Source organism: Carcharodon carcharias, chromosome 23, assembly GCF_017639515.1.
Source record: "Carcharodon carcharias isolate sCarCar2 chromosome 23, sCarCar2.pri, whole genome shotgun sequence".
Classification (NCBI taxonomy): Eukaryota; Metazoa; Chordata; class Chondrichthyes; order Lamniformes; family Lamnidae; genus Carcharodon; species Carcharodon carcharias.
The window spans coordinates 37,317,668-37,343,463 of record NC_054489.1 but is presented as its reverse complement, the minus strand read 5'-3'; the positions used below and the strand labels follow the sequence as shown (position 1 = coordinate 37,343,463).

Genomic DNA, 25,796 nt, shown 5'->3' with positions numbered 1-25,796 from the left:
ATATCACCCCCAGCCTGTACTTTCTGGAGAAAAGAAACACAGCCTGTTCAATCTTTCCTGACTGTTAGAACCTGTCAGTTCGGATCTCATCCTTGTAAAATATTTTTTCATAAGACCATAAGAAATAGGAACTGGAGTAGACCATATTCCACCTCAAGTCTACTCTGCCATTCAATAAAAATCAGGTCAAACTTGTGTATCAATTCCACTTTCCTGCCCCATCTTAACATCCTTCCAAGTTCCTTGGTGCCCCAATCTCAGCCTTAAATTTACTCATTGACTAAGCATCCACAGCTCTCTAGGGTAGGATATTTCAAAGATTTATCCCTCTGAATGAAAATATTTCTCCTCATCTTAGTTCTAAACAGCTGAGTGCTTATCCTGATATTATGACCCTGAATTTTATACTGTCCAGCCAGTGGTCTGGACCCATCAATATCGACCTTGTCAAATGCTCTAAGACTTTTACACATTTCAATGAGATCACTTCTAATTTTTCTGAACTCCAGAGAATATGGGCCTATTCAATTCAACCTTTCCTCATAGGACAGCCCTTTCATCCCAGGAATCAATCTGGTGAACCTTTATTGCACCCCTGCTGAGGCAAGTATATCTTTTCTTAGATAAAGATACCAAAGCTTTACACAATACTCCAAGTGTCATGTCACCAAAGTTCTACAGAAATGTAGCAAGATTTCCTTCCTCTTATACTCCAAGCCCACTTGCAATAAAGGCCAATATACTATTTGCCTAAAATAAAAACAAAAAATGCTGGAAACACTTAACAGGTCCATGGACAGAGAAGCAAGTTAACATTTCAGGTTTGTGATCGTTCATCATTACTATATGCCCTCTTCATTGCTTGCTCTGCTTGAATATTAACTTTGTGATTCATGTGCAAGGACCACAAATTCCTTTGAATAGAAACTAGCTTCTGAACTTTCAAAAAATATTCTGTGTTTCCTTTCTTCCTACCAAAATGGATAATTTCATACTTTCCCACAATAATTTCCATATAACCACCTTCTTGGCCAATGACTTAACTAGATTGTATCCCTTTGTAGCCCCTTTGTATCCTCCATGGAGCTTACTGTGCCACCTAGCTTTATGTCATTAGCAAACTTGGATACATTGCACTTCGATATATATATCTCACCACCCCAAAAATAACAGTTTATTCCTATTCCCTATTTTCTCTCAGTTAACTAATCCTTAGTCCATGCTAATATATTACTCCCAATCCCATTAGCCCTAGTCTCATGCAACCACCTCGTGTGGCACCTTATCGTATACTTTCTGAAAATCCAAAGATGCTACATCCACAGGTTCTCCCTCATCCGTTGTACTAGTTATATCCTTAAAAAAAAACACTAATAGTTTTGTCAAACATGATTTGCATTTCATAAAAATGTGTTGACCCTGCCAAATCATAATATAATTTTCCATGTGTCTTATTACCGCATCCATAATAATAGATTCCAGCATTTTCCCTATTACAGATGTCAGGCCAACTAGCCTATACTTCCCTGTTTTCTCTCTCTCTCGTTTTCTTAATAGCAGGGTGACATTTGCTACCTACCAGTCCACGGAGACCATTCTAGAATCTAATCCCTAACTCTGGAAAATCAAAACCAGTGCATCCACCATCCCTGCAGGCAACTCTTTTAAAATCCTAGGATGTAGACCATCAAGCCCAGGGGATATGTTGGATTTTAGTCCCATTAATTTGTCCAGTAATTTACTGTTACTCATATTAATTACTTTAAGTTCCTCACTCTCATTAAACCCTTGGTTCACCACAATCCTCGGTAGGTTCTTTATATCTTCTACTGTGAGGACAGGCAAAAGTACTTGCCTAATCTCTCTGTCATTTCCTTATTCCCCATTATAATTTCTCCTGCCTCTGAGGGACCTACATTTACTTTTGCTAATTACTTCTTCACATAGTTGTAAAAGCTTTTTGAATCTTTTTTCATATTTCTGCAAGTTTACTCCCATATTCTATTTTCCCTCTCTTCATCAATTTCTTGAGCATCCATTGCTGATTTTAAAACTCCCGATCCTCAAGTTTATTATTCTTTTTAGCAACATTGTAAACCTCTTCTTCTGCTGCAGTCATCCATTTCATTTTATAGCTGGGGCTTGAACCTGTAATGAAGGTCATCAGCTTCAATCCCTGGTCTATATTGCACTGGGTCATGTAGAAAGGGGCAGTTCCTACACCTCAATGCTATCTATTAACATGGAGTACATGAGCACAATTCTGATTACACCAGTTGTAAAGTTAAATAAACAGCCAACAGTACCAATGTATAGCCCAACCAGCTGGATCAAGTCATGAAGGAAAAGAGAGGTCATGGTAGCAAAACTCTGCTGCTCATATTTTAACTCACATCAAGTCCCGTTCACTCATCATACAACATTTTTAAAATTCTTGCCCTTACTTTCAAATCCACCTCTCCCTATCTCTGTAATGTCTGCCACAACCCTGAGATCTCTGCACGTCCCCCAATTGAGGCCTCTTGCACATCCTAATATTCATTACTCTACTATGGATGGTCATGCCTTCAGCTGCTTAGGCCCTAAGCTCTGGAGTTCCCCCCCTAAACCTTTCCATCTATGTAGATCTCTCTCCTCCTTTAAGGCAATCATTAAAATCTTCCTTTTTAACCAAGTTTTTGGTCATCTATCCCAATATCTTATATGGCCTGGCGTCACATTTACCTTATAACACTCCTGTGAAGTGCTTTGGGACATTTTAGTATGCTAAAGTTACTATATAAATGCAAGTTGTTGTTGTATATAGTAAGTGATATAATGGTAAAATTTGTAGATAGTTTTTACTGTAGTGAAGATAAAGCAATAGAGCATCAATCACCCTTCTGATGGCTAAGACTGTGGATACAGAGATGGTGGATAAATGAGGAGAAGCTGCTAACTATACATAAAGATGGAGGAGTCAGAGGTAGATAAAGGTGGGATTTGCTGCATTCTCTGGCTACAGTGACAATAGAGCTGATTTTCTGAATGTACATTCCTAACATGGAGATTCATCTGTCACAGCATAGATTAGAATCCTCTTCCCCATCAATAATATTGTGGGGACCATGTTTGCAAGCTGTGCTCCCAGTGGCAGAGGTTTTGGGCATATCTGGGCAATCAACCTCAATATTGAAGAGACTAGATGATTCTGAGTGAGGGTCTGGCTTGAGCCAACAAGGAAATGGATTTTGGAAAAACTCAGCAGGTCTAGCAGCAGCTGTGGAGAGAGAATCAGAGTTAACATTTTGAGTCCTTCTTCAGGTCACGTGGGCTCGAAACGTTAACTCTGTTTCTATCTCCACAGATGCTGCTAGACCTGCTGAGTTTTTCCAGCATTTTCTGTTTTTGTTTCAGGTTTCCAGCATCTACAGTATTTTGCTTTTATTTTAAGGAAATGGAGGGAATGAGAAGAAAAAGAGTGGTACCGTATGCAGTCAGCTGACAGGAGGTGCAGATATCTGAATGTGGACAAGAATGTCAGAAACATGCAGCAAACCAATTAAACACATCAAGTGTGCATGTAGTAACAGGCACTTGCTGAGATAAAAAAAAGTTAATTTTGATAAAGAGAAAGAATCCTTTCAGATGACATTTTCTGGTTTTCATTACATTGCACTGAACGGAATGCCTAATAATCTGAACCACTGCTTTATTATAGTAACTGATGAAGTTATATATTCTGTTTTTATTACAACATTTTGGGCATTCTGCCAGATTTTTGGGGATCACATTCCAGAATTTATTTTCAGCAGTCTTGCAAATAAATCACGATTTTGTGTTAATAGATGTCAAACTGACGTAAACTTATTTGGCAAATTTTTTTTTGGGAGGTGGGGGGGGGTACCGGTTGGTGGTGAGGGATAAGAATTTGACTTCATGCTATTGGTAGAACATATGCTAGCAAGTCAGTAGAGATGGAAAATGGGCTGCTGACTTGCTAGTGCCATCGCATAAAGTCAAGATCTACCCCAAGAGTTGGATCTATCACAATGGCATCATGGATAAAAACATCGGTACACTTTATGCATGATCATATTTCTTTGCCGGTTTCAGGAGCGAGTTAGGGCAGACTTCCTGCACTGTTTAGTTCAGTTACACTTTCATCCCAAATGTTAAATTAGATTACTTAACTCTGTCCCCAAGCCACTTTTATTCTATAACCCAATAAATGTCAGGTGTTGATCCTGTTATATGAACACTTTGCTGTTCAAATGCTGCACTTGCAACTGCTTACAACCCAACCTACACTTTCTGTACAACCTGTTGAAAAAGCTGTGCTATTTTTAATATTTAAATCTCTATATATTCCTGCCCTCACTGCTCGACCCCCAAATTCTCCCCAAATCTCTTCCTCTAAGTATTGGCCCTAACAGAGGCCCAGAATGACTGGCCCCCAGTCTCTCCCCCAAGTGATCATTTTTCACCATTTCATCGTATTTCTTTTTTTTTTGCAGTAGTGCCAGGCAGCTAATCAACTATGGACACCATCACAACTGAGCCTAATTCTGTCCTCATCCCAACATACTTACTAGTGAAGGGCCACTCAACAGTAATTGGTGAGGGTAAGGAACTCTGGTTCATGAAGGTAATGCAGTTGATGTGGAGTTCCAAAAGGCATTTGAAACAGTGCCACACAACAGGCTTGTGAGCAAAGTTTGAGCTCATGGAATAAAAGGCTCAGTAGCAACATGGATATAAAATCACCTGAGTGACAGGAAACAGAGAATAGTGGTGAAGAGTTGTTGTTCAGAATGGAGGAAGGTTTATTTTTGGGGTTCCACATGTGTTGGTGTTAGGATCCCTGCTCTTCTTGTTTTATAATGACCTAGAATTTTGCAGAGGACATAAAACTTGGAAGTATTGGAAACTGTGGGGAGAATAGTGCTAAACTTCAAAAGGACAGATAGGTTGCTGGAATGCATGGACAAGTGGCAGATGAAATTTAACACAGTGAAGTGACATGATTTATTTTGATAGGAAGAACAGGAAAGACAATGTAAAATAAAGAGCACAATTCCAAAGGGGATGCAGAAGCAGGGGAACCTGGAGGTATAAATGTGCAAATCATTGAAGATTGCAGGGCAGGTTGAGAGAGCAATTAATAAAACATATGGGATCCTGGGCTTTATAAATAAAGGCATTGAGTAAAAAGGCAAGGAAGTTATGATAAACCTGTATAAACATTGGTATGGCCTCAACCGGAGCATTGCATCCAGTTCTGCACACCACACTTTAGGAAGGATGTGAAGGCATTAAAGAGGGTGCAGAAAAGATTCATGAGACTGGTTCCAGGGATGAGGAACTTCAGTTACATAGATAGATTGGAGAAGCTGGGGCTATAAGGTTGACCAGGGATTTGATAAAGGTATTCAAAATCATGAAGGGACTGGGCTGTGTAGATAAGAAGAAACTGTTCCTAGTGATGGCAGGATCGAGAACCAAAGGAAAATGATTTAAGGTGATTGACAAAAGAAGCAAAAGCGATATGAGGAAAATCTTTTTTACGCAGCGAGTAGTTAGGGTCTGGAATACACTGCCTGACAGTGTGGTGGAGGTAGATTCAAAAGTGGCCTTCAAAAGAATGAAAAAAGGAAGGGAGGTGGCAGTTAAGGTGCAAAGAGCCAGCAAGGGCATGATGGGCTACATGCCCTCCTTCTGTGCTGTAACCATTCTATGATTCCCTACTTTAGCCTAGGAGTGCTGAGTCCAACATAGTATCTCAAGTATTACCCCAGCTGGAGTCAACTTTTTCACTACAGGATGGAGATCAGGTTTGGGACCTTCTAGTTTCCATTCTTTTAAGAATATCAGAACATAAGAAATAGGAGCAGGAGTAGACCATAAGAACCCTGTTCCACCACTCAATACGATCATGGCTGATCGTGGGCTTAAACTCCAATTTCTCACCCGCTCCCCACATCCCTTGACCAAAATTCTGTCTATCTCAGCCTTAAACATATTCCATGATAGCACATCCACAACCCTCTGGCGTAGGGAATTCCAAAGGTTTACAAACCTTAGAGTGAAGAAATTTCTCCTCATCTCAGTCCTAAATGATCTATCCCTTACCTTGGAACTATGCTCCCTTGTTCTAGATTCCCCAGTCAGAGGAAATAATTTCTCAGTATCTACTCTTTGTACTGTACTGACCAATATCTTTTCAAATAAAACCATCAGGTGGAGCACTTCAACTAATATGAACCTTGTTACACTTCAGAAGATCTCTCAGCACAATTAAACTTGATCAACAGAAAGGTTTTTGTGGTATTTTACTGTGAGTTGCTGACAAATGAATAATGCTGTGGGCCAAACACAAGAAGAGCCTTCTTATTCAGTCATCAGGAACTGACTACCTTCTAACAATCTTACAACAGACTGAGAAAAAATGAGGGTTCTTTTTACAGGTAAAAAGACTGCGATTGAGCAATAACTAATTAAGACAAGCTGGCAAATTAGCCAATCAGTTATCCTCCTGAGTCACAGCACTCCCAGATAATTCTAACAGTTACAAACACTGCAGGCATCAGTCTGTCTGTAAGTAAGTGGTACACTCACCACATTCAATCACCCAAAGGTTCAGGGAGCTCAGTAATTAAATCCTATTTACTTATATTCTGAAACGCATTCGATCTGATTTCATCTCATTTTTGATGGGTCTATTTTTGTTACTGTGGAAGTTTCTGTTTGGAGCTAAAAGTCTCTCTCATGCACTTTGTTTCTTTAATATTGCCAGTATCTATTCACAGTCACTCATATTAAAATACGAGATGACAAGTGCTCAATTCGAAAACTACAAAACCTGTTATGAAACACACCAACATTAGGCAAATAACACTGAACCCATTTATATACATTTAATATGCGCCAGAGTTACTCAATTTATAGGAATTAAGATATACACTGAAAATTATAGAATCCTACTGCATAGAAGGAGGCCATTTGGCCCATTGTGCCTGCGCTGGCTCCTTGAAAGAGCTACTCAATCAGTCACATTCCCTTGCTCGTTTCCCACAGCCCTGCAAATGTTTCCCCTTCAAATATTTACTTAGAAACTTAATTGTGGGAGAGCAGCCAGAAGCCTATAAAACGGCAAGCAAATGATAAATCTACTAGAAAGTGCCTTTTGCAATTAAATATTGCAAGGCTTTACAACGAGGTCACTTAGATAGAGTGGAAGGGTTTAGGGAAATGAGTCAAAAAAGTAGGTGAATCTAACCCAGCATCTTACTTGGGGTTCCTTCACCCGGACAAAAGTCACATCTGGGAATGCTGCATCCGTGTTTGAGATCGCTTTATTTTTGATGCAATATTCCATGCTATTCCTGCATCTTTCTGCGCCCTAATTCATGATTGTCACAAAAACTTGTGTTCTTCTTCTAGTCTGCCATCTGCCTACCCGCTCTCAGACTTGCAAGCCAGTCATAAAGAATGGTCAGCGACAGAAATGGAAAGCTCAAGCTCTCATACATCCCTCCCCAGTTCTGAAGCCAGCGCAGTCCTGTTTGCCTGTTTGCCTTTAAGACGACAGAAATTACAGCTGATACCATGCATATATCTCACTGACACACCAATGCTATTGTATTAATTGCCAAGAAGCAAAGTCGTAGCAAAGCAATCAAGTTAGAACTGTGCTTATCCTATGTTTGCGTGTGCACCTATCAGACGTAAGGGCAATCATGGAGTCGAAGTGCATTTCATCCAACTGGGTTCTGTCAATCTACCATTGCACTCCACTTGTTTTATACAGCTCCGGGGGCAAAGTTTTCATAAATATTTAACATAATAGTATCCTAGTAAAGTTTCTAACATTATATTTATTTGACAAGATAATTAATGGCAAGAAGGTTTGATTCCAATTTAAAGCCATGAATATTCCAGTGATCCTCAAAATATATTTCACTAGACCCACAATAAACAACTCAGATTTTGTTGTGCATTCATCACCTCAAGGAATGTGGGCATGGGTGAATGCAATGTTTCTCCAGGCTTTACAAATGCATACTGCTGGGCTTCACGGGCAGAGTACACTCAAATGTCTGCTCATGTTTGAGGTATCCCACTGGCAATACAGACTGATAAGACTACCCCTCCCCCATCATAGGAATAAGAATAAACCATTCAGCCCCTCAAGCCTGTTAAAACTATTCAGTGACATTATGGCTGATCTGTATAGCACCAGCTCAAGAGCAAAATAGACAACAGGTCTATTGCAGAGTAGAACTTCCTGTAGTCCTCACTTCCTTTCCTACTCCTTAACAAGGTCAACCTGGCAAATAATGGTATCTCCTCCTGCCCTCCACACCCCATGAAGAGGTTTTCTTCACTACCATTACAACAGTGACTACCCTTCAAAAGTATTTAACTGGCTGTAAAATATTTTGAGACATTGTGAACTAAAAAGTGCTATAGAAATGCAAGTCCTTTTTGTACTGATTTATTGAAGATACATTGAGCATTGTATAACTCATCATAATGACAGTACCATACATGCACCGCTGTAACCCTGTACTGAGGTGATTTAGGTCTGGACCCTTTGAAAGTGCAGCTCCCCCTTTACACCCTGTTTTAAAAATGCAATAATCAAGACGACTTAGCATTTATTTTAAACATTTAAACATCAACTAAATAAACAATGAACACTGAAATCTCTGAGCCTTGCCCCACCACCTAATGTGGCACAATGTTCAGCACCATTCATGACTCCTCAGATACTGAAGAATTCCATGTCCAAATCCAGCAAGATCTGGACAATATCCAGGCTTGAGCTGATAAGTGGCAAGTAACAGTCGTGCCACACAAATGCCAGGCAATGCCCATCTCCAAGAGAGATTCTAACCATCGCCCTTTGACAATCAATGGCATTATCATCGCTGAATCCCCCATTATCAACATCCTGGGGGTAACTATTGATCAGAAACTGAACTGGACTAGTCATATAAAAACTGTGGCTACAAAAGCAGATCAGAGACAAGTAACTCATCTCCTGGCTCCCCAAAGCCTGTCCACCATCTACAAGGCACAATTCAGGACTGTGATGGAATACTCTCCACTTGCCTGGATGAGTGCAGCTCCAACAACACTCAAGAAGCTTGACACCATCCAGGACAAAGCAGCCAACTTGATCGGCACCCCATCCACAAACATTCACTCCCTCCACCATCAATGCACAGTGACAGCGGTGTGTACTGTCTACAAGGTGCACTGCAGGAACTCACCAAGGATCCTTAGACAGCAACTTCCAAACCCACAACCATTACCATCTAGAAGGGCAAGGGCAGTAGATACATGGGAACACGACCACCTCCCTAACAGCACTATGGGTATACCTACACCACACAGACTGCAGTGGTTCAAGAAGGTAGCTCACCACCACCTTCTCAAGGGAAATTAGGGATGGGCAATTAATGCTGACCTACCCAGTGATGCCCACATCCCATAAATGAGTAAAAAAAGCTGCCCTACTATCTTCTTATGTGGCTCAGTACCAAATCTTGCTTTATAATACTCCCACGCAGCACCTTGGGATATTTTATCATGTTAAAGCTGCTATACAGTTGTTCTTGACTGTACTTTCAAGAAGCGCTTTGGGAGTTTTATTTTGTTAAATGTGCTAAACATAAATACAATTTGATGTTATATGAGTATATAGATGAGTATCAGTGGAAATCATAGCTGGACTGAATCTCTTAGTGATGTAAGTTAATGTGCTGCCTCCCTTTAACCCAACTACATATGATCCTTATAACTTCATCTCCACTAATGACAACCAAGAGGTTATTTTTCAAGTTTACTGGGATCATGCATGAATCTCAGGAAAGGCGAAGGACATTAAGTTTGACAGTGGAGACTTTGGGTTATCAGCTTTAATTGGATATTCTAATTGGTGCTAAACAAGAAGCAAGGGGCAAATCAGAATTTAAGGCGTTGCTCTCCCATATATATTTCAAGAACACTTACACAGTATCCAGTCTATAAGGAGAACTGTGCAGTAATTGGTGGCTCCTGCACAGCTGTACCGATTTTTAATTAAATTGTCACTTTGAAACGCTAGAAATTGTGGTGCCCGACAGTTAAGCTGCAGGAGGGTTGAATGCTGCAGGTGAAGTAGAGTTCAACATGAATCCATTACACAACTCTGTACCGGCAATATAAAACGGTTTTTTTTTGGAGATCAGCTGTGTCTGTTTCGTGCTACTGATTTTTTTGTTTGGTGATGGGGGAAACGGTTTTTCTCATCATAATAAGAGGTCACTACATTCATCTAGAGGGAGGTCTTGTGGTGCAGTGGGTAGCGTCCCTGCATTTAAGCCAGAAGCTCCAGGTTTCAGCCCCATGCAGATAATTATAGCCTGAGATGGCTCATCAGATCACTCAATCTTCCTATGTTCAACCTGTCGTTTGAAACAATTTCAGTTCATAATGGTATAAATGTAAAAAGCATATAAAGGACAGCACACTAAAAAATGGCACTCAGGTGAAAAACCAACATCAGACTCCAATGTCTAAAGTGCTAGGGCTCTCAGACTCATGATTACCCACCTTGTGAGATGGGCCAAGGCTAAATGACTCTAGGTGGGAGGAGTGCTATGGCAATCTGTATTGGTCAGTGCCATAGAGTGGGAGGAAGAAAGCTCCCAATTTAAGACAAGATGAGCAAGGTTGGGGGGGGGGGGGGAATCAGAAAGGATAATCCTTCATGTGTACCTTAAAGGCTGTCCATCTGCCCTTTTGCAGCCAGAGTCACAACAGACTGAATGTATGAATAACTAACAACGAGAACTTGGCGATTTCATTGCAGAACACTGGACTCTCAGTCGGTGAACTTGGGGATCAAGATCCAGATTTAAATGGACAACCTCAATATTGCTCTGTTGTCATCGCCATATCATTGCAGTAGAGACGTTTGCAGGCTGGAGTGTCTCATCCTATTTAAAGGGCCTGAAACGTGCATCGTCGAGTGTGTGCAATCGGCGGGCCAGGAAGCTGACGCGATATTCGCTTCTGGCTGCGATTGCAACTGACACTCAATTTCACACTGGCTGGCCAATTAGCTGGCAGCCAGTATGGAACACAAGCCGAGAGAAGCTCAGAGCTGCCGGGGAAGGGAGAGGGAAGGGGGGCGCGTTGGTGGGGGTAGGGCAGGTGCTGAGACATGAGAGGGTGCGGGCAGGTGCTTTAAAACAAGCTCCCTGAATGCTGACAACTGCTGTGGAGCTGCCTCAGAAGCTGCAGTATTGCTCAAAGGGAATTTGCACACACAAAAAATGCCCCAAGCTCTCTCTAATGCAACTACAAACAACTGAGAACATTGGCTTAATAGGAGCTTTGATTGCCGGCGGGTGCGTTTCTGACTTCCAAGCGTGTCCGCTAACCATGATAGCATCGTCGCTAAAACATTTGGACGCCCGCTGACATTTTTACTTGCGCAATTTTGCGCTAGTTTAGGTTGGCCGCGTGTCCAATCGCAGCATGTGAAATTCTGGCCAAAGAGAAGATATCAATGAAGATGACCACAGTGGCATGATTCCACCTTGATTCAACTGGACAATAGGGTGTTATCCTTCAAAACTTCAAATGCACTTTTTGTCAGTCAACCAAACCTGAAGCATGAGCTCCCTCACTTAATAGCAACCTCCCATGATTTAATTGCATCACATTAAGCCTCAGCCTGAGTATTGAAATTAGCTGGGTTTTCCAGAGTTTAAAAGGCTTAGCGTTTCCATTCTTGCTTAACAACAATTGTGTTCACTGTCCCTCAAACTCCAGTCGCCACTGTCTATTGTGTTCCTCAAATAGCACAATAATGAGTCAGCATGTCAACAGTCCCACATCAGCTGCTTGGCTGTAAAGCTTCTCAAGGTGCCCTGGATTGTGTCTGTGAACAAATTCCTCTTTTGGGGCCTCGGAAGACTTGCCTTAATTACCATCATAAATCAAACATGCTCACCCTCCCCTTTGAACCTTCATTATTCCTCTACCGTATGTTCAATCAGACAGTGTGAAGAAAAACTGAAATATTTCAACAGAATTATCAACTAAGTTGATTGGATTAATTAGAAACGCGGCTTGAAATGAAATCGCAGTGCCAATTTAAATTAATTCAAACTGATTTTAATCTTAGGTTTTAGATATTAAATTTTGACATTTTTAGGTGGTTTTGACTCATAGGGATTGTTGATCTGAGAGAATACACCAATCCACCACTAACACTTCAACAGCATTTGCAAGCCCTGTGATCCCTACCATTATGACAAGAACTACCAGTGTCAGGGGAACACTGTGACCTCCATCGGCCCTACCACACACCCCCCCCACCCCATCCCCAAGTCATTCAAGAATATTTATGCCATTCCTTCATTATTGCCAGATTAGAAACCTGGAATTCCATACCTGACAATGGGGGCATCATCACCTCAATGTCTGCAGCAGCTCAAGAGGGTGGCTCACTATCACCTTCTCTAGGCAAACAGCAGTGGGCAATAACGTAGCCCTGCCAGCATCAGGCACATCCAAAGAACAATTTTTTTTAAGTTTGTTGAATCGCAAAGGAGCAGGGACAGACCGAAGAGCATGTTAGTTTTCCCGTTTTGGAGAAAATTGCATCTGGAACGAACAAGCAGACATACATAGGACTAGTACAAGGTGGGGTAATGTGACTTTACCTCCGGTTACAGTGACATTCACTTAAACTGACGTTGACCTGAGCCGTTCCCATGGAGATCAATCTGGTCAAAACTGACATTGATTTAGTGAGTATTATACAGTCTGTTGTGATTGGCAACTAGAGGCTACTTTACAGTGCTCACTGAAGTCCCGAGGGAGATTTATCAATCAGAGAAAGGGGGTAAAGCTAAAAATTGTTCTTTAGTTTTGTCACATCTTTCCTATGACATGATGTAGATATTAAAATAGAGGATCAAATACATTGGGAGACAGGACCATAAGACCATAAGACATAGGAGCAGAAGTAGGCCATTCGGCCCATTGAGTCTGCTTCATCATTCAATGAGATCATGGCTGTTCTGATAATCCTCAACTCCACTCTCCTGCCTTTTCCCCATAGCCTTTGGTTCCCTTAATGATTAAAAATATATCTCAACCTTGAATATATTTAACAACCCAGCCTCCACAGCCCTCTGCAGTAAAGAATTTCACAGATTCACCACCCTCTGAGAGAAGAATTTCCTCCTTATCTCTGTCTTAAGTGAGGGACCCCTTACTCTGAGATTATGCCCCCTGGTCCTAGACTCTCCCAGAAAGGGGAACAGCCTCTCAGCATCTACCATGTCAAGCCCAAGAATCTTATATGTTTCAATAAGGTCACCCTCATTCTTCTAAACTCCAATGAGCACAGACCCAGCCTACTCAACCTCTCCTCAGAAGAAAGTCCCTCCATACCCGGGATCAACCTAATGAACCTTCTCTGCACTGCCTCTAGTGCCAGTATATCTTTCATTAGATAAGGGGACCAAAACTGTTCACAGTATTCCAGGTGTGATATAACCAGTACCTTGTATAGTTTTAGCAAGACTATTTTTATAATCCATTCCTTTTGAAATAAAGGCCAACATTGTATTTGCCTTCCCTAATACCTGTTGAACTTGTATGCTAGCTTTTTGTGATTCATGCACGAAGACTCCCAAATCCCTCTGCGCTGCAGCCTTCTGTAGTCTTTCTCCATTTAAATAATATTCAGCTCCTCTATTCTTCCTGACATTTTCCCACATTATATTCCATTTGCCAAGTTTTTGCCCACTCACTTAACCTGTCTATATCCTGCTGTAGACTCTTTGTGTCATCCTCACCACTTGCCTTCTCACCTATTTTTGTGTCATCCGCAAACTTGGTGATTGTACATTCACTTCCCTCATCCAAATCATTAATATATATTGTAAATAATTGTGGCCCCAGCACTGATCCCTGTGACACTCCACTTGTTACAGGTTGCCATCCTGAAAATAACTTGCAGTCTTTTATTAGTTAGCCATTCCTCTATCCATGCTAATATACTACCCCCAACACCAGGTGTTCATATTCTTTTAAATAGCCTTATGTGCGGTACCTTATCGAACGCCTTTTGGTAATTCAAATATATTACATCTATTGGTTCTCCTTTATCTATCCTGCTTGTTACCTCCTCAAAGAAGTCTAATAAATTTGTTAGGCATGATTTCCCCTTCATGAAGCCATGCTGACCCTGCTTGATTAGATTATGCATTTCTAAATGCTCTATTACATCCTTTATAATATACTGTAACATTTTCCCAGTGACGGATGTTAAGCTAACTGGCCCATAGTTACCTAGTTTTTGTTCCACTCCCTTTTTGAATAAGGGTGTTACATTGGCAGTTTTCCAGTCCTCTGGGATTTTTCCAGAATCTAAAGATTCTTGGAAGATTACCACCAGTGCATCCACTATTTGTGTAGCTACTTCCTTTAATATCCTAGGATGCTACCCATCAGGTCCAGGGTACTTATCGGCCTTTAGCCCCATCAGTTTCCCTAACAGTTTTTCTCTAGTGATGGTTATTGTACTTATTTCCTCCCCGCCTTTTGCCCCTTGATTATTTAGTATTTTTGGAATGCTATTAGTGTCTTCCACTGTGAAGACTGATGCAAAGTATTCAACTCCTCTGCCATTTCCAAATTCCCCATTATTATTTCCCCAGGCTCATTCTCTAAGGGACTTATATCCACTTTAGCCCTTTCTCTTCCTTTTTATATATTCAAAGAAGCTCTTATGCTCCATTTTTACATTACTTGCTAGTTTACCCTCAAAGTTTATTTTCTCTCTTTTTTTTGGTCATCTTTTTGTTGTCTGTCCTTGGCCTGCTGCATTGTTCCAGTGAAGCCCAATGCAAACTGGAGGAACAGCACCTCATCTTCCGACTAGGCACTTTACAGCCTTCCGGACTTAACAATGAGTTCAACAACCATGAACTCTCTCCTCCATCCTCACCCCCCTTTATTTAATCCTCTATTTTCTACATTCAATTTTACTTTTTATCCACATTATTATTTTTACTTGTATTCATTCATTCACGGTTGTATCCCATTTTTTATCCCCCGTTTTATCCCAATTTCTGTCCCTTTTCCTCCCACCGCCCCTTCTCCCACCCCATAAAGGGCCATCTGTTACTTATTTCATGTTGTTCTTTCACACACTACCCTTGTTCTCTTATTATCACATTCTGCTTTCTTACCTTTATGCCTCTATCATCACCTTTTTTACCTATTACCATTAACACTCCCTTTTCCCTTTAGTTCATGACATCTTTGCCAATCCCTCCTTTGTGCCTACCTATCGCTAGCCTTCTATCCATCTTCACCTGCTCCACCCCCACACCCCCCCCTTAAACAGTATAAATTTCATCACATCCCTTTCTCTTCAGCTCTGAAGAAGGGTCATATGGACTCGAAACGTTAACTCTGTTTCTCTCTCCACAGATGCTGTCAGGCCTGTCCAGCATTTTCTGTTTTTATTTCAGATTTCCAGCATCCGCAGTATTTTGCTTTTATCTTCTTGGATAATAGATGAGTTGGCATGGTAGGTGTAAGGGCAAAGGGTGGTGGGTGGGGCATGGGTGGCATTGTGCTATAGAAAGCTATGGGGTGGGTGGAGAGGCATAGGTTGGCATAGAGGCTATAAAGGGCCGTGGGGGTGGGTGGGAGCATACCTTGGCATGAGGGGTATGAAAGCCCATAAGAGTGGGTTGGGGGCATGGATGGGGCATGAAGAGTGTGTGGGGATGCAAGAGGGGTGAGGGCTGGAGGGGTGTTTCACCTTTTATTCATTTTCCATTTTTCAACACAGTGCCAGAGCCCCGAGGCATGCCTTCCAGCCAGCCATGCCTCTGCACGCGCCAGCCTTCTCACTTCTTCCCGGGTCGCTTGCCCCAACTCCTATTCTATCCTGCCCTCCTGGTCCGAAAATCTGACATCTGGGCGGCTATTTTTAAATGTCAGGTTCGCGGAGCCAGGAATAGTTCTGACTTACTAATTGTCAGGATCCAGAAGTTAAATACAGCTTACTACAAGCAATTTAATTGCAATTGCAGCCATGGGCAGCAGGAATCTTCATACCACGCTTAAAACAGGCCCCAGGCTGGAAGAAGAGGTTGGCTCAGGCTCAGGAACTGGAGTACAGCCACCATGTCAAGGAAAGCAGAAAAGCTTGGTGCTGAGTGCTGATGGTTGCTAATCCTCCAGAATTGGCCTGGAGTCTCCAGGCATTGAAGATCTCCAGGACACAGCTGTTGGCAGTTCTGGAGAAAAATCATCAGAACATTAAAAAAGGTTTTTTTTCCTGTCATTTTCTTTGAACATTTCTCTTTACCAGGTATAGAAATATTGAAAATAGGAGGATAAAAATGTTATTTGGCTGACAATCAAGCTTCATCCAATTGGGGAATGAGTCTTTTTGCTTTCCACTTGGCGTGAGAAGGCAGTACGTCACAAGGATGGATATGTTGGTCGGCTACTGGCTGGAGCATACAAACATACAAATTAGGAGCAGGAATAGGCCCCTCGGGCCTACTCTGCCATTCAATAAGATTATGGTTGATCTGACTGCAACTTCAAATCCATATTTCTGCCTACATCTGATAACCTTTCACCTCCTTTGCTTATCAAGGATCAAGGTGCATGGGGTCAAGTCAATTTGATGAAACCTCCAGGAACCTGGCAATCCTATGAGAGCTGACAGGCAGTAGTCTTGGCTGCAGAGAGGCCAGTGACAAATAGGAAGTGACAACAGTCTGTAGAGAGCGAGGCAGTGTCCTGAAGGCTGCAAAGTAAACCATATCAGCCCAGAAGGAAAGAGACTGGTTCAAGAGAAAGCTCTGTAGTGAACATGAACATAGCCACAGGTTCTTGATAATACTGTACTAATCGCATGATTTTCAAGAATCAGATAGTTAATTCAACAGTGAGACTTACATCAGTACTCAAGACACTTATATTTTAGCAAAATAAATTGATTATCCCTACGTCTGGATGCCTTGTCTCCCTACAGCCAAGTGCTTTACTCCTCTTTGCCCGGTCAAAGGACTATTTTCTTAAACCACATTTTTTCTCTGAAGGAGTATGTCAGGCTCTCTCCTCAGGCACAACTCAGCTCAAGGGCTGAGCAGAGAGTGATGGATTTAGAAACTACATTCTACTCTCTAATAAAAGCAAAATACTGCAGATCCTGGAAATTCTGAAATAAAACAGAAAATGCTGGAAAACTCAGCAGGTCTGGCAGTATCTGTGGAGAGAGGAAACAGATTCAACGTTTCAAGTCCATATGACTCCCCTTTAGAGCTGAAGAGAGGTGGAAATGTGATGGATTTTAGACTGTTTAAGAGGGGGTGGAGCAGGTGAAGCAAAATAGAAAGTCAGGGATGGATGGGAGCTGAAGAGAGATTTGACAAAGATGTCATGGCTACAAACAAAGGGATTGTTAATAGTGTTAAAGACTAAAGAAGGTGCTGATAGTGGCAAAAAGGTAAGATAGCAGAATGTGTTAATAGCAGAACAACGGTCAGAATACTGAAGGAAAAGCATAAGAACAAGTGACAGAAGTGCCCTGTGGGGTTGGGGGAGGTCTACTGTATTCACTGCTCTCAATGCACTTTATTCTACATTGGGAAGGCTAAAGTCAGACTGAGTGACTGCTTTGCAGAACACCTACACTCAGTCCGCAAGCATGGCCCAGACCTTCATGCTGCTTGCCATTTCAACTCACCATCTTGCTCTCATGCTCACATGTCCATCATTGGCCTGCCACAATGTTCCAGTGAAGCCCAACACAAACTGGCGGAACAGCACCTCATCTTCCGATTGGGAACTTTACGGCCTTCTGGACTGAACATTTGAGTTCAAAGACTCAGACCATGAACATTTTTTTTCCCAATCTCTCCTCCCCTCACCCCACAGAGCCATCTGTCACTTGTTCTTATGTTTAGCTTTCACCGAGCACTGACCCTTGTTCTGCTATTAACACATTCTGCTATCTTACCTTTATGCCACTATCAGCAGCTTCTTTAGTCTTTAATACTACCATTAATAATCCCTTTGTCTTATGTCCATGACATCTTTGTCAAATCTCTCCTGAACTCCCACCTATCTCTGATTTTCTATCTTGCTTCACCTGCTCCACCTCCTCGTAAACAATATAAAACCCATCACATTTCCAGCTCTTTTCAGCTCTGGGGAAAAGTCATACAGACTCGAAAAGTTAACTCTGTTTCTCTCTCCACAGATGCTGCCAGACCTGCTGAGTTTTTCCAGCATTTTCTGTTTTTATTTCTCCCACTTGGTCTTTGACAGGTATCTTTGACAGGTACAGTCAGCACCAACAAGTTGTAATTATATTTCATTTCATGTTGCATCAATCCAATACAGGTCTTCACAACTGTCTCAAAATGCCCAGTGCTATCAAAATTGCCAGTAATTTATGGAAGAGGACACTATCAAAGATGATTAATCTATTTTATGAGCAATGCTAGCGCACAGAAATTCAGCTTCAATGCTTTTATGAGGAAGGATCATGTCAAAATCAAGTGAGCTCTGCTACTGTCTGCTCCTGCTTCCTCTCAATGACTAATAACAGGATGATAAAAGGAATACAATTTAAAAAGGTAATGCAGGAATTAATTTGTCATTCGATTTACCAAAATAACACATATGTAATCTAGGCAGGGTTTTCTGGCAATCAGTGGAAGGTTACTGCACAGTTAACCTGCAGTGAAGACTGTCATAATCAGTAATTCTCTTGAGTGAATGTCTTCATGCATCAAGAACATGCACTGCACCAACATCAGCTGCCAATACAAGAAGTGAACACAGGAAAAACAGTCTCAATGTCAACAGGACCAGTTATTTCTCTTAGTGATACAGTGGTGCAGTGGTTACGTAAGTGGACTAACTCAGAGTCCTAAACGAATAATCTAATAATCCCTCTAGTTGAATTCAGCTTTAAAAATTTGAAAATAAAAAGCTTGTATCAATAAAAGTGATTATGAGGCTGTTGGATTGTCATTAAAACCCAAATGATTCACTGTGTGGGATTTTCTGGTCCCGCAGGAAATTCCCGCCCGAAGTCAACGGACCTTTTGCTGGTCTGTCAAATTTTCTGTCCTGCCTGCGACGATTCCCACAGCAGGCAGGACCGGAAAATCCCGCCCACTGTCTTTTAGGAAAAGAAACTGCCGGCCGGCCTCATCAGGTATTGCCTTTAAGCGACTCCAGTACCACATCAGTGTGTTTGGCTCTTATATTGAATGGCCTTCTGAAGTAGTCCAACTAGTCACTCAGTTGTATCAAACCGCTATAAAAAAAACAACGCAAAAACTGCAGAGGGTTTTGGCCAACTAGGGACGGACAATAAATGGCTGCCTTGCCAGTGATGCCAACATCCTGGGAATGTACTTTTTAAAAAAAATGTATTAGACATAGCAAGCAGGAGAAGATTTACAAAGGGGAGACTTGGCACATTCCCTACATTTTATGAAGCAATCTGAGGAGAGTTGCTGGCAAGCCATTTTGCCCCAGGACAGCTAGGACCGTGACAGCTTGTTGACAGTTTTAACTAACAATGCAGTAGCCATTTTATTTAATAATACACATTGAAGGTCCCCTGTCCAATCCCACAAGTTCAGAGACCTCAGCCAGTGCAGCAATTGGGTTGCCAAGGTTGTACCTAGCATACCTGAGGGGGATGGGTGGGGGCAGGGGGTTTTAAATCAGCCAGGTTCCTGCTTTTGATGGCTAACCTGTCACATTGTTCATTCTATAGCAACTTGCTGGCACTCATTGTGTAGAATCGTTAATGATGACCATTCGACAGATGTAGGCTTCCAGATGGGTACAACACAAAAGAAGTTGTCACTTGTACAATGTCAGTGTTTGAAGCCACACTAAGGGGAACTTACATCAGTTTTATTTGAACAGTTAATCTATACTGATATTCCAGTGCAGTACTGAGGGAGTACTCTACCGTTAGAGGTGCCTTCTTTTGAATGAGATGCTAAACTGAGGCATCCTCTGCTCTCTCAGATAGATGCAAACAATTCCATGACACTATTTCGAAGATGAACAGGGGAGTTTCTCAGACAATATCTGTCCCTCAATCAACTTCCATAAGGAAAAACAGATGATCTGGTCACTATCACATTGCTGTTTGTGGGAGCTTACTGTGCACATGTTTCTGCCGCATTCCATAGATTATAACAGTGACTACACTTCATGATTGCTTCATTAGCTCTGAAACACTTTGGCATGTCATAAGGTTGTGAAAAATACTATATAAATCCAAGTCTCTTTTTTTGCTCTTTCATAGAATTCTCCACTCATCACAGCCATTCAGTCACCGCAGTGAAACTTCTCTTGATTCATTCATGGGATGTGGGCTTCGCTGACCTGGGCCAGCATTTATTGCCCAACCCTAGTTGCCCTTTAGAAGGAGGTGGCGAGCTGCCTTCTTGAACCGCTGCAGTCCACGTGGTGTAGGTACACCCATAGTACTGTTAGGAAGGGAGTTTCAGGATTTTGACCCAGTGACAGTGAAAGAACGGCGATGTATTTCCAAGTCAGGATGGTGAGTGACTTGGAGGGGAACTTCCAGGTGGAGGTGTTTTCATCTATCTGCTACCCTTGTCCTCCTAGATGGTCATGGTCGTGAGTTTGCAAGGTGCTGTCTAAGGAACCTTGGTGAATTCCTGCAGTGCATCCTGTAGATGGTACACACGGTGGTGGAGAGAGTGAATATTTGTGGATGTGATGCCAATCAAGCGGGCTGCTTTGTCCTGGATGGTGTCAAGCTTCTTTAGTATTGTGGGAGCTGCACTCATCCAGGCAAATGGAGAGTATTCCATCACACTCCTGACTTGTGCCTTGTAAATGGTGGACAGGCTTTGGGGAGTCAGGTGGTGAGTTACTCGTCGCAGGATTCTTAGCCTCTGACCTGCTCTTGTAGCCACAGTGTTTATATGGCTAATCCAGTTCAGTTTCTGGTCAATGGTAACCTCCAGGGTTGATAGTGGGGGATTCAGTGATGGTAATGCCATTGAATATCAAGGGGCGACGGTTAGTTTCTCTCTTCTTGGAGATGGTCATTGCCTGGCACTTGTGTGGTGCGAATATTTCTTGCCACTTGTCAGCTCAAGCTTGGATATTGTCCAGGTCTTGCTGCATTTGGACATGTACTCCTTCAGTATCTGAGGAGTCGCGAATGGTGCTGAACATTGTACAATCATCAGCGAACATTCCCACTTCTGATCTTATGATGGAAGGAAGGTCATTGATGAAGCAGCTGAAGATGGTTGGGCTGAGGACACTACCCTGAGGAACTCCTGTAGCGATTTCCTGGAGGTGAGATGACTGACCTCCAGCAACCACAACCACCTTCCTTTGTGCTAGGTATGATCCCAACCAGCAGAGTGTTTCCCCTCCCAATGACTCCAGTTTTGCTAGGGCTCCTTGATGCCACACTTGGTCAAATGCTGCCTTGATGTCAAGGGCTGTCACTCTCACCTCACCTTGGGAGGTCAGCTCTTTAGTCAATGTTTGAACCAAGGCTGTAGTGAGGTCAGAGGTGAGTGGCCTTGGCGGAAACCAAACTGGCATCAGTGAGCAGGTTATTGATAAGCAAGTGCCATTTGATAGCACTGTTGATGACCCCCTTCCATTACTTTACTGATCATCGAGAGTAGATTGATGGGGCGGTAATTGACCGGGTTGGATTTGTCCTGCTTTTTGTGTACAGGACATACCTGGGCAATTTTCCACATAGCTGGGTAGATGCCAGTGTTGTAGCAGTACTGGAACAGCTTGGCTAGGGCGCAGCAAGTTCTGGAGCACAAGTCTTCAGTACTATTGCCAGGGCCCATTGCCTTTGTGCTATCCAGTGCCTTTAACTGCTTCTTGATATCATGTGGAGGGAATCAAATTGGCTGAAGATCTGTGATGCTGGGGACCTCTGGAAGAGGCCGAGATGGATCATCCACTCCTGGCTGAAGATTATAGCAAATGCTTCAGCCTTATCTTTTGCACTGATGTGCTGGGCTCCCCCATTATTGAGGATGGGGATATTTCGGGACACTCCTCCTCCAGTGAGTTTTTTAATTTTCCACCACCATTCACAACTGCATGTGGCAGGGCTACAGAGCTTAGATCTGATCCGTTGGTTGTGGGGTCGCTTAGCTCTATTACTTGCTGCTTATGCTGTTTGGCACATAAGTAGTCCTGTGTTATAGCTTCACCAGGCTGACACCTCATTTTTATGTATGACTGGTGCTGCTCCTGCACTCTTCACTGAGCCAGGGTTGATCCCCTGGCTTGATGGTAATGTTAGAGTGGGGGATGTGCCAGGCCTTGAGGTTATACATTGTGTTCAATTCTGCTGCTGCTGATGGCACACAGTGCCTCATGGATGCCCAGATTTGTTGGTGGTAGTGCTACACAACATGGTTGGTCAGTAGTGCTGCTACCGAGCCACTCCTGAAGTCCCCCACCCAGTGTATATTCTGCGCCCTTGCCACCATCAGTGCTTCCTCCAAGTAATGTCAACATGGGGGATTCATTAGCTGAGCGAAGGCAGGAAGGTGGTAATCAACAGGAGGTTTCCTTGCCCATGTTTGACTTCATGGGGTCCAGAGTCGCCACCCCTGCTGGGTCTGTCCTGCCTGTGGCACAGGCCATAAGGTATGATTCCATGAGGGCATTTGAGAGTCAATCACATTGTTGTGGGTCTGGGCTCACATGTAGGCCAGGTAAGGGTAAAGATTTCCTTCCCTAAAGGACATTAGTGAACCAGATGGGGCATTGGTTTTATGGTCATTATTAGGCTTTTTAATTCCATATTTTTATTGAATTCAAATTCCACCGTCTGCTTTGGCGGGATTCGAACCCAGGTCCCCAGGCACTGGGTCTCTGGGTTACTAGTCCAGTGACACTACCACTATGCCATCGCCTCCCCTAAACACTTCTGTACACTTCTGCAAGTGCTGTAGTTTGAAAATATTACACAAAAAAGCAACTGTTGACAAAATGACAAATGGTTGCACGAGTGCGAAAATGCAAAATGTGGACAGATTGGGAAATATCAACATTTCTTGATACACTGAGGCAGCTACTTCAGTATTAAACAGCGTAGTGGATGAGGCGAAGTCCTCAGCTGTAACCCTTCAGATAACCTCACAGTGCTATGGTGTGCTGTAAATCATGTTGGTGTCAGTACATGTGTGTTAAGGTTTCATCAGGCGATGCCCCCTCTGTGCTTTCTCCACAGGAGACGTCCGAATACCATGCCCCTAACACAGCAGGAATCAAAGCTTTTTCTAAAGAACCATATGCCCACCCCAGCTGTTACCAGTGGACAGATTTATAGGATCCTTGCAGCGTTTTGTTTTTCATTTGTCAAAAGGACAAGTGGAAATGATTCACTTCTCTAAGGATTTGAGAGAGAGATGTAGAGAATTTCGTACTATGATGACCTTTGACCTGGAAGCAGGAGAATATGGAAAATTTGTAAATTCTTTAAAATGTCTGTGGAATCTGTAATTGTTTTTAAGAATATGTGAAAACGACTTTTAAGAATTTGCATCAGCTGTAAAGGAATCAATTATAATTTACTTGGATAATAGGAAACACCGGTGTGTTTGAGAGACCTGGTAACTCTCGACCGACAAACAGTACCAGCAGAAAGGAAAGAAATACCGTGTGGCCAGACACAAAGGAGAACTGCAGACACAAAGGAGAGGAGGATGAAGGCACAGATGCAGACACAAAGAGAAAACAGACAGAGACATAAAGAGGAACACACTGAATTCTTGCGAGGAGAGGAAGCAAATCCCTCTCAGGAAGAGGTGACAGTTTTTCTGTTTGGCAGAAAAGGAGACAGGAACTCTTGAAAGCAACGTACGAGCTGACTAAAAATGTCCAACACCTAGAAAGCTGTGTGAATAGCTTGGTGATGCTAAAGAGCTGGGTGCTTTTCCAGAAGTGGCCAAACCATGAACCAGGTAACTTCTTCATTGATTGGTCGGTTGAAGAACAATGCTGGAAAGCGACATCATCAGGGCTGTCATGAAGCAAGGGAGAGGGGGTTCATAGAAATGCGCCTTGCTGATGATAATCGCATCTGTGAAACTCAGAGGTGAAAGCCATTTTCGGATAGGACTCCTGACCTACCCTGCATGAATGAAGAATAGCATATTGTGGAACTGTGTAGCTACATAATGCCATATATACTGAAGAGGAATGCTTGTGATTGTGTATCGTTGTTGCATCGAATATTTAAAGTGAAATTTACATTTTTAAGTATCATTTGCCTGTTAATTCATGTGTAATTTTCATTGGTTCTGATCTGTGTTGAAGTAAAAACTACAAGAAGACTTCATTTGGGGATCATTTGGTAAATTTGTTTTTTTTGGTTTACAGTTCCTCCATGGGGATTATAACAATACCTTGACCGAGTTTAAAATCCCCAAGATCTCATTACCATTCACTCCGGATGATCCTGGAGAGGAGCATCCGGTGTCCACTAGTACATCTGAATCCTTCCATGACCAGAGGGCACCCCAGCAAGTGTCTGACAGACACGCAGGAGAACACGAATGATTTTGTTTTATACTTTTCCTTTTGATTCTGTTGAAAGTGGACTTAAACTCTCTTATTGGTTGTGCCTCGGTGGGGCACATTCAAATTTGTTTCTCTGTTTGTGATACTGGGGCCACCCAGCAATATCTTTATGGGTCAATTAAAATGAGGCAATTGGTTCTGAATTTGTTGGGGCTAAATGGTAGCGGCGCAATTATAGTTATTTTTATCTTGAAAAAGAAAACAAAGGACATGAAAACACTATTCTTTCCAGTCACTCCTGCTTCTCTCCCCCCACCCCAACTTATATTCAAAAACACTTCCCTCAGGGAGTTATCTGGCAGTACATGATGACTGATAGGTCAACGGAGAATTCCAGTGGACAACTACATTAAAACAATATTATAAGCCTTCCTTCTCTGAAGCTAATTATGTGCATTGTTCTTGGACAATGCAGGTGTAAGACATCTATGCAATGGATCTAGCAGCATCAGCTGCATGACCGTTTCCTTATTACCTATAACACAATCACAGTGCTATCAGATACACACTGCCCCCATTCAATGCACAAACAGGGTAAAATATGCTAGCAGTGACTTGTAAGGTATAAATCAATCCTAAGGTTCTGTAGATGCCACTGCCATGACAATCAAGATCAAATGATTTCTGAATGTCAACAAAACCACAGGACCTCTTGCAGTAAACTGACTGTAAACCTTCTTTTAATGTTCTGGTGATTTTCTTTTTTTGCATTTATCAAGGTGAATGATGTCAGTGCTATGGAATGGAACACTATCTATTCTAGACCCCAGGGATGCCATAACAAGAGCACACTCGAACTTCCTCTCCTTTGCAGTACTGCATACTTTAACACTAAGCTCAAAACAGCTTCTGTGCATCAGTGGGATTCCCACCTTTTACCAGCTAAAAATATGGGCTGAGTGAGTGACCTACTTCAGTGCCAGGCTGTGCTGAACAATTGATAATTTGGTGTCATGGTGGCCTGTACAAATTAAAAACTGAATTCTATAACCCTGTGGTTACTGCACACACCGGACACTAGTTTTTATTATTAAGTGTGAATCCTAGTGCACTATAATTGGTGCTTGTGCATACATTCCATATTTGTGATAACAATGCACTTTCAATTCTGAAACATTGAACATTTTTCT

At 42.3% G+C, this 25,796-nt stretch overlaps 1 protein-coding gene across 1 annotated transcript in view; it reads right to left on the bottom strand.

Moving 5' to 3' along the window:
• The window catches only part of fam171a2a (family with sequence similarity 171 member A2a), a 274,253-nt gene that overhangs the window by 18,102 nt on the left and 230,355 nt on the right, over nt 1–25,796 (bottom strand). The window lies entirely within an intron of this gene.